Source organism: Rhipicephalus microplus, chromosome 3 (assembly GCF_043290135.1).
Source record: "Rhipicephalus microplus isolate Deutch F79 chromosome 3, USDA_Rmic, whole genome shotgun sequence".
In the NCBI taxonomy this organism is placed as follows: Eukaryota; Metazoa; Arthropoda; class Arachnida; order Ixodida; family Ixodidae; genus Rhipicephalus; species Rhipicephalus microplus.
In genome coordinates, this window is record NC_134702.1 from 69,814,767 (window position 1) to 69,823,911 (window position 9,145).

A 9,145-nucleotide genomic window follows, 5' to 3' on the forward strand; every position below is an offset into this window, starting at 1 on the left:
GGCGAGTTAAAATCCCCCGCCACAACCAGAGGAGAGAGCCCAGCCAATCTGGTTGCCTTAGCTATGATCGTCCTAAAACGCTGCCTATGATCACTAGGGCTACTATATATGTTCAGTATAAAAATGCTGGAAAGGTTGGAAGAACTCGGAATGACCTCAACTAAGGAGAGCTCCGTTTTATTAGGTCTTACCCCTAGATCATGTGTCACAAAGGTGAACTTGTTGCTGACTAACGTGGCAATCCCTCTGCCTTCCCCTTTAACTGCATGTGCCTTGTACCCCGGGAGGGTTACACTATCAGACAGCGTCTCCTGCAGTAGGATCACTTGCGGCTTCTCGCTGTGAGAGCGGACAAATTGCTGCAGGGTGCCCCTTTTGCTAAGGATCCCCCTGCAGTTCCATTGCCATATACGAAATTCAGCGTGCGAGGCCATCTTGATCATTGGAGGTGCTCCCTGACCCTGCCGTCAGGTTCTGTACAGAAGCAACTGTACTATTCGAACTGGGGATACTCATGGGAATGGGCGCCGATAAAGGCGTTCCCTCTGGAAAGAAATCCGGGTGAATCCGAGCTGCTCCCCTGATATTGGGGCTCTGCACCATAAGGCCGGCGTTCTGTAATTGATTCTCCACACATTGAATTCTGGCATGTTGAATATCTATTTTCTGATCCATAACTGTGAGACGTTGATCGACCGCCGAGAAACGCTCATTAAGTTTGTGAATCTCAAGGCAAATTGAATTTAGAGTCTCCTTAATTTCAGATTTAGCTCTAGCCTGCACATTCTCGGCTGAAGTCGCAGCCTTACGCTTGGCTGGGTTACCCGAGGGGCCCGCTTCCACGACCATGGGAACCTCCATGGGTTGAGGAGAGGGAGAACCTACACACGGAGAAGCAGATGCCAGAGTAGCTTGAGATGTACTGACACGTCTAAGCTCAGCCATTTCGGCTCTCAGCGACTCAATAATGCTGCGCATTTCGGCATTCTCCTTCCTAAGCTGATTTAGCTCCGCTAGACCATGCTCTGGCGCAGTGCCTCCCGTTACCTTTTCACCTCTTCCGCTGCGCACCCGGTCAGCCCAGGAGCCACCCTGCATCTCCGGTTGGGGTGGGCTTTGGAAACGGACTGTGCCATGCGGGTCCCTGGACTGGCTCCTCGAGTGCGATGGGCCTCTGGATTGGGACCGACGACGATCTCTGGACCGGGACTTGGCTCGGCCTTTAGACGAAGTTCCCTTTCGCTGGCCTTGGGAGCGACTTCTGGACCGAGATCTGGATCTGGACCGACTGCTTGCCTGTTGCGATGAGTCACGGCTGTCCACCCCAGTTGCAGCAGAACGACTGTTTGAGCTGGAGTTGCGGTGTGCAGGCTGGCTCACACCCTCGTCGGCGTTAGCAGGTACCGTTTGCTGACTACGACGCTCTGATTCCGCACGGCGCTCTCTTCGCCGCCTTCGCACAATAAATGGAAGCTGAAACCTTTGCTGGCAACTTTTATCCGTCGTGGCGTGTGGGCCGCCACAGAATCCACAGGTCGGGGAACATTGATGGTTCTCATCAGGGTTGTTGATTCCGCACCTCTTGCACACAGCTTCGTCCGGTGTCGGACAGACGTCCGCCCTGTGCCCGAGTCTGCCACAGGCATAGCAGCAGTCATGCTGCCGATGGTAAAGCGAGCATCTGACCAGCGCTGTGCCGAAATAAATGAAGTTGGGAACTTTGTAGCCATCGAAGACAATAACCACCGTCTCAGTGTTCTTAATACGTCTGACTCCCAGAGCCGTGGGGTTTCTTTCAGTAAGGATGCTCCTCTCCAGCTCCGTCTGGCTCTCCGATGCGTCAATCTTACGGATGACCCCCTTGCAGGTCTCATGCGGGGCAGCCTCGTAAGTGTTGATGTCATACTTCTTCATTCCCAATGTAAGGCAGCTCATCCTGAGGTAAGAGTCAGCGTTCGCACGGGACGCCGTGCTAATAACTATGATATTTTGCGTTGCATTCGGGCAGACAATGTCCTGACTAATGAGCGTGGGTACAATTCCAGCCGCCTCTGCGATTGCCCGGCCAAGTCTAGCTGAGCCCGCCTTCTCAACATCCAAGCCACCCCTTGGACGGACGATAATCTTCCAGTGCTCGCTAGGCAGTCGAGGCATTCTCGATGATTTGATAACTTGATTCTTCAAGTGTAGAGCTTTTCTTGTAGCACTGAAATTGCCCCTGGCATTCTCGCCGCATGCCGTGGCACGCTCTGTAGCACTGGCGTTCGTGCGCCTCGAGCTTTTCTTCACCGCGGCGGAACGCCAGCCGTGTTCCTCTCCAAACTCTTCCGGAGGGAGTTCATCACCGTCCATAATAACAGCAGCACCGTCCAGCATATTGGCTCAGCAGGTGGAACGAAGGGCGCGTCCATGGAAGGGCGCGTCCTGCCCGGCAGACGCCAACTCGGCGTTTGGTAAGCACGCGAGGCGTAGTCGGTGGCGTAAAAGTCCGAAAAATGCTCAAAAATGAACCTACCGGTGAAAGTCCGCTACCGACGTGAACCTTGGCAGCTTATGAGTTGACTCGTAGCAAGATCTTGAGGCACAGCACACGAAAAACCACAAAAATCATTTGCTGAAGCGGGAGCCCAAAGACCCCGGACTGCTCCGTTCTGCGCCACCTCTCCCCACGGATGCTGCGAAGAAATTGTGTTTCCTGCAGGTGCGCGGATGACTCGAAAGGAAGTGGCGACTATACGTTTACGTTTCCTACCAGATACAGGATTAGGTGACGCGTGGTGAACCGAACTACATGGAAACAGTCGCTCAGTCGGAGAAATTGCCGGCCAGGTCTGTCACAGGCTAACCCCACTCGTGGCAACGTTATCACCACCACCACAATTAATCTGCACAGCAGTTCGGAACCAAAGTACACAACGTTAGCACATTTATGGGCAGTGCCATATTCACCGCGCACAAAGGGGTGGGAGGTGCGGGGGGGGGGGGGGGGGCTGTGTACTATACACCTCTTCACAGGAATGAAAAAACACCGCCATGATGGGCTGTGCGCGGGAGTACAAAAGCTAAGGGCGCTGCGTTGTCAGTGCATTTTCGAGGGGACGCGCCCATTTGCACAGCCCAAGAAGGGCTATGGCGGCGCTTAGGGAGGCGTTCATGGAAAGGTGAATAAAACTCGAGAAGTGAACGTCCGGCCCTGCTAGACGCTACGCCTCTGACGCAACGAAAACAAACCTTTAGCAGCTAGGCACTCAACGCCCTCTGCGAAACAGTCCCGACTTCCATGTCCTAGCGGTGCTGTTCACGTGGTGCAGTGTTGTTAAATATAGCCCCGCGCGCTCTAACGCTGGCGCGAAAAAAAAGAAATATTTGGCAGTACAACGGCCAACTTAGACAGGGAGGAAAAAGCAAATCTATCCCTACAGCGTTAGAAAGGCCAAGGTCGATGACGCGAATAGACCGCGAACTGTTGCGCTGTTTTCATCGCGAGCGCCATCGCCTCCGGCACTTGTGTTTACGGAAAGGGGGCGTTGATTTTGAGAGGAACGAAAGGGGGAGGAAGAAACTCTTTCTGTTTACGAGAGTGGAGAGAAGTAGGACGAAGGAGAAAGCGGCGGGGTGTGTCGATGTTCGAGCGGTGAAGAGAATCATTCCCCTCGAGGTCCGCGAAAGCGAGTTGGATGGAAGGGATGGAAGACATGTCGGTCCAAAGGAGTGCATGACTTCTGCACTGGTGTTTCGACATCGCGTCTGCGGGAGTTAGATAAGCAAAGCATACGGTAAAGTACCTGGGTACATGGTGGAAGGTAAGCTATCGTGAATGCTCTTTAATTTGGTTTTGATGCGTGGTATTTTTCGAGTACGCAACAGTGCCTCTATCCAGCCGAAGTGTGAAAATGTTGAACAGTTTTCTTTTTATTTGCCAAAAGGCGTGCTGACAGGGGCAGGGGGGTGAGAGGGGGGGACGCAAAGCCAGCCTCGTACATTGACATACCAGGAAGGAGAGGGTGGGGAGGCTTTATGGTGGTAAGTACACTAAGATGGACGCGAAACGATTTTTTTTTTTTCAAAGGTATACAAGACTGTTTATTCGTTTTGCACGTCTTTCATTGAGTGCGCGACCGTGTCCTGTGAATTAAAACTAAAGCAGCGCATGTGCATATTGTATAAATTGATCAAGACACTTTGCCATCGCGCACAAGTGTTGCACATCGTTGACTCGCCGCTTTCTGGTTAAAACTTGCTCGACCAAATTGTTGAAACGGTGCCATTGGCGAAAGTCCTCTCCTCTAAAAAGTTATGGCAACAGTGGTTTAGGACTTTTTACACAACTAGAAAACTACGTTTGCGTGAAATGGAATCCACATAATTATAATGATGGCACTGAACGGAATCAACATTTTTTTAAAACATGAGGCAGATGAAAAAATGAGACATTCAAAATTTTTACATCATTTGGCATAATCTTTGAACATATCCGAAACGCGATGCCGGATTTCCTGGTAGTTTTATGCGTGCGCTTATTGTCTTGTACTTTTTTTTCGCGCCATAAGATAACACCGGCATTGAATACGGTTTTTCAGTCATCAACGACCTAATGCGGCGTTGGCAAAATTTACACGAGGCAAAAAGTATAACGTTTTCAAAAGTGTTGAGTTTAAAACAGTTTATAGACTGCAGTCAAATTTCAGACACTAATCGCAGAACCTGTCCGCATAGCGGTTACGTAGGATTAGCTTTTGCGAGGTTTCCGAGTGTCCGCGCACAACCAAATTTTCTGTTTGCGGAAGTTGGCATTGTCACATCACACGACTGTAGTGCAGCGTAGCCAAAATTACCGGGGAAATGAACGCGACCGTTGCAGGGATAGGACGTCGGCGGTGGCAACGTGCCGGCGAGCAACTGTCACGGCGGTCGCAGGATTCGTAAGCGGAACACTTTGCGTGCGTTCTCGTTATCCTACGTACATTTGTCGTTTACGAGCTCCTGACATATATTAATCGTCCATTTAGTGCGCCAATATTATGCGGGCGGACTTGTTGAGCTTCTTGGTGGCGCCTTAATGTGACAAAACTAATAATGTAGAGCAAAGGCGCAAGTACGAAGACACCATGACGCAGAACACAATGAGACACGCATAGCGTAGCACATGCGTTGTGATTATCAGTGCTATTGTATTTGTGCATTTGCGCTAGATTAAGGCAGTGCCTCCCCTGATGCAGATGAAAAGTTTTCTTCGGGTATAAGGGACAGTGTCATACTCATCTAAGTAGCTTTAGGTTTAGCTTTCTGACGCACGAGGAGGCAGAGGGTGGGGAGAGGCAACAGGGGTAAGGCTAAACACTTGAGGGGGGGGGGGGGGGCAGGTATCCACCCTATGCATGATTTCCCACCGTCGCCACCCCTGTTGAAATATTCTGCTGACGGAAGGCTGTAAGGAAGGAAAGTTCAATCATTGCCTTCTTTGTTTTTATTTTGCACAAAGGTTCATTAAAGAAAGAACCCGCTTCAAGCTCAGCCGCTCGTTCCAACCATGCCCAATCGCCCAGTCGTGGGCTACTGGAACGTGCGGGGGGGGGGAGGGGGGGTAGATGAAAAGAGGAGAAAAGTGAGCCCCGTGACTGTCTCTCAGGGGGAGGACAACTCAACAAACAGTAGCGCTCGAGGAAGGGGGGTAGAGAAGGGATTAAAAAGTAGACAGATAGAGAGACAGGAAGGAGAGAACAAGGCGCAGGCAGAGCGAACGACGGGAGTAAGAAGACTGGAAAGATGGACACGGTTGCAGGAGTCCGAGGACGGGGCACCACTGGTGAGAGCGCTTGTCGGCGACAGGAGATGGCGCAGGGCTAATCCAGTCGGCCAGAGCAACGATGTCGTCGTCGTCGGGGACCGTCGTCAGGAGGTGGCGTAGGATTGTGGTTATAAGAGGAAAAAGAAGAGAAAAGTGAGCCCCGTAACCGTCTGCATCAGCGTGCGACACCTCAACAGTAGCTCACAAGGGATGGGGGTGAGGAGGGATTAAAAGGATAGGATTGAAGGTATATATATAGAGAGAGAGAGATGCCCAACCCAGTCGGCCACAGCTGCACTGTCGTCGGAGATCGCGAGGGCACAACCGGTCGGCACGGAATCCAGCGAGCGTGTCGAACGTGCGCGGCCTCGGCCAGTACATCAGCAACCTGCTCGTCTATACAAGGGCGTCACCTTCGAGGACAAGCTGCACCGATTCGGTCCGCCGCCGGACTTCAACCGATCGCACTGGCACGGCGAGAAGTACTCGCTGGGGCTGCAGTTCCCAAACCTGCCCTACTACATCGACGGTGGCGTCATGATCACCCAGAGTTTGGCCATCATGAGATACCTGGCCAGGAAGCACGAACTGTGTGCCAGGTGAACACGTGCGAGAGTTTGACGCTGATGTCAAATCCTTCACTCGTAACACAGGCATAGGTCGGCGTACTCACTCATGAGTTGACTCACTCGGACTCGCTCAGACTAAAATCGAGCCAGGAGTATGAGCCTTAGTTCGGGTGAGTAATATTTTGTTGAGTTTTAATCCTAGCGAGTCCGATTGAAGAAAATTTTCGTTAGTTTTGTTAGTATACTTAGTGTGAAAGAAGAGGAACTATTGCTCCCCGTCGCTTTAGTATATATGTACGACAGCGAATAGCCCTTAACGCGATGGTCATTGGGCTGCAGCTCCAATTGAAAGCGATCATATGTTCTACACACCTGACTATATGCGAAAGATTTTACGAGCCTAGCTCAGGAAAATTTTGGTGAGTCCAAAGCACAAGATATATTTCTTGATGGAGTCTGAGTGAGTTTCGCTTTCTTTTGTCGGCATATGGTCCTATCTAGTCATCTTCGGCATTACCATCAAGTTAAAGGTCCTCTATTAGGTGGCAATGAAAAAATCCAAAGGGGTCATTGACAATCACCTGTTTGTAGTCCGAAACCACAAGGAAATCACACTGATTTCTTGGGACACAACGCCTTTAGTTGAAGAAAAATCAATGCCTGTTCGGAGATAGAACCCGGGTCTAATGCCTTTTCAAAGAAATATTTAGGATATCCCTGTGGATTCGTGCTGCAAACGGGTTCTTATCAATTATTTCTCTCGTTGCATGCCCTTCCACCGCCTTCTGGGAATCCGCAGAACTTGTTTACAAGAGGCAGCGAATTTTCGCATGTCAGACGTACAAGAAGCAAGAAAAGTAAGTATGCAATATGAATAAATTGTGTATGAGTAAACTGGTTAAAACAAAATCAAACATATGAAGGGAAGGTCACTAACCTGTTTGCTTGTTCTTTTCAACAGTCATAACTTAGCGGTGGTTCGTACTTTTCGAGCAATGTGTAATTAGAAGGTAGGGGGGGGGGGGTCATAGCCATACCTCTTGGCCCTTCTCTCAGCCAAATAATGCACATCAGCTTTCTTCCTAAAACATAATGAAACAAAGAACGGAATGCTGTTGAGCATAGGAGCTCGTAACAAACTCTTCAGAGTGTGACTAACAACACCCGCGAAGTTAGTGGCTAGTGAGCATTTAAATGGTTTATATTCTACCCATGCATTCTCCTGTTTCAGTGGTCCGCAGTCTGCACAGACATTTCTGGTGGTCCCGTCTCACCATCTCTGCATCACAAGACCACCCGTAAAGATATCTATTTATGGGTGTGTTGTTTCGAGAAGTTGATATGTTGATTCTTGTGATATTTTTATAAGCGTGGCACCCGTGACACTCTAGAGGAACCTGATATTCAGATCCAATGGAGTCTAGCATAGACTCCCAAAAAGAGAGTGTCGCTTCCACAAACAATGAACGAAAGATAAACACATACGCGAACTAGGTCGCCAACCAGGTACGATTCGACAGTGTGGCCATTCTAAGAACGAATCACGATGTTTTCGAAACATATATAATAGTCGTTGGCGGGGATTCCGTCAGGAACGAGGAGGAAACCCCGCCGCTGGATCCCTTGGAGCAACAAGCCAATGACTTGGCTTGCGGATTGGCTGACTGCCTTCAACCCGACATTCGATGAGGCCCGCGAGAAGTATACACGAGGAGAACTTGGCGAACGTGCTCAAGCCATGGGCCGATCACATGAGGGGCCGCACGTGGGCGTTAGGCGACCGGCTCACGTACGTGGACTTCCCGCTGTACGAGGCCCTCGACTGGATCCACGAGTTCAACGCGGAGGTGTTCCCCGGTTATCCCGTGCTGCAAGATTACTTGAAGAGGTTCGAGGTGCTGCCCAACGTCAAGGAGTACTTCGCCTCTGAGAACTACAGCAAATGGCCAATCCTGGGACCCATGGTCACGTGGGGTCACTTCAAGGAATGAACTTGTGAGATTAGCTCGGACTATACACTATAGACCTTGCACAATGACTTTTGTTTTACGGATTGGTTCTCTCTTATAGAGTAGCGTCATGGCTCTCACGTTACGACAATTCACAACAAAAAGGTGTGTGAACTACCACACGGTACCTGTAGGAGTGTGTTCTTGGGTCTTATTTCAGGCCGGTGTACCACGTTGCTAAGGAAGGATGCAGCACTGTTGAATGCCAACCTTGATTATAGAGTGTAGTGTTTGTGTGGTTTCGTGGTCGACCGATACATGATTTGTAAATACCAACATGTCGATCCCCACACCCACTAAATATGCATAGTTGGTTGCGAACGAGGCATAGACAAATGCAATAGAGGCAGTGTCTGAGTGCTTCCTTTCATGGTATATATACTATATCGCTGACTTAAAAGGCGAGGGACGACGAATTACGACTCACACAAGGGCTACAATCTTAATCACACACACTCACGTCCTTCGTCCCTGAAGTCTGCGCTATATATTCGCAACACTGAATAATGAACTAGCTCGAAGTATTTGTATTGCTAAGTATTTCCTTCCTTCGGGGTCCATTAGCGATCTACACCTTATATAAAACCACCACACATTAGGGCGCGCAGACTCATTCTGTATGAACCCGTGTGAACCTTCCAGTGTTCACAACCTTGTTTAAACCTTGTCTGAACCATACTGCCCTTTCGCTCCCCTGCTCCCCGTCCTTCGCTTCAATTCTATACCAGATGCGTGTGTAGCTCCGAAATGCAGGAGTTACAGCTGTACTTGGTAAGCAT

At 50.0% G+C, this 9,145-nt stretch overlaps 1 pseudogene; it reads left to right on the forward strand.

Moving 5' to 3' along the window:
• The first annotated feature begins 3,129 nt into the window (after window positions 1–3,129).
• Window positions 3,130–8,493, forward strand: LOC119161082 (glutathione S-transferase Mu 4 pseudogene; annotated as a pseudogene).
• The last annotated feature ends 652 nt before the right edge of the window (window positions 8,494–9,145 follow it).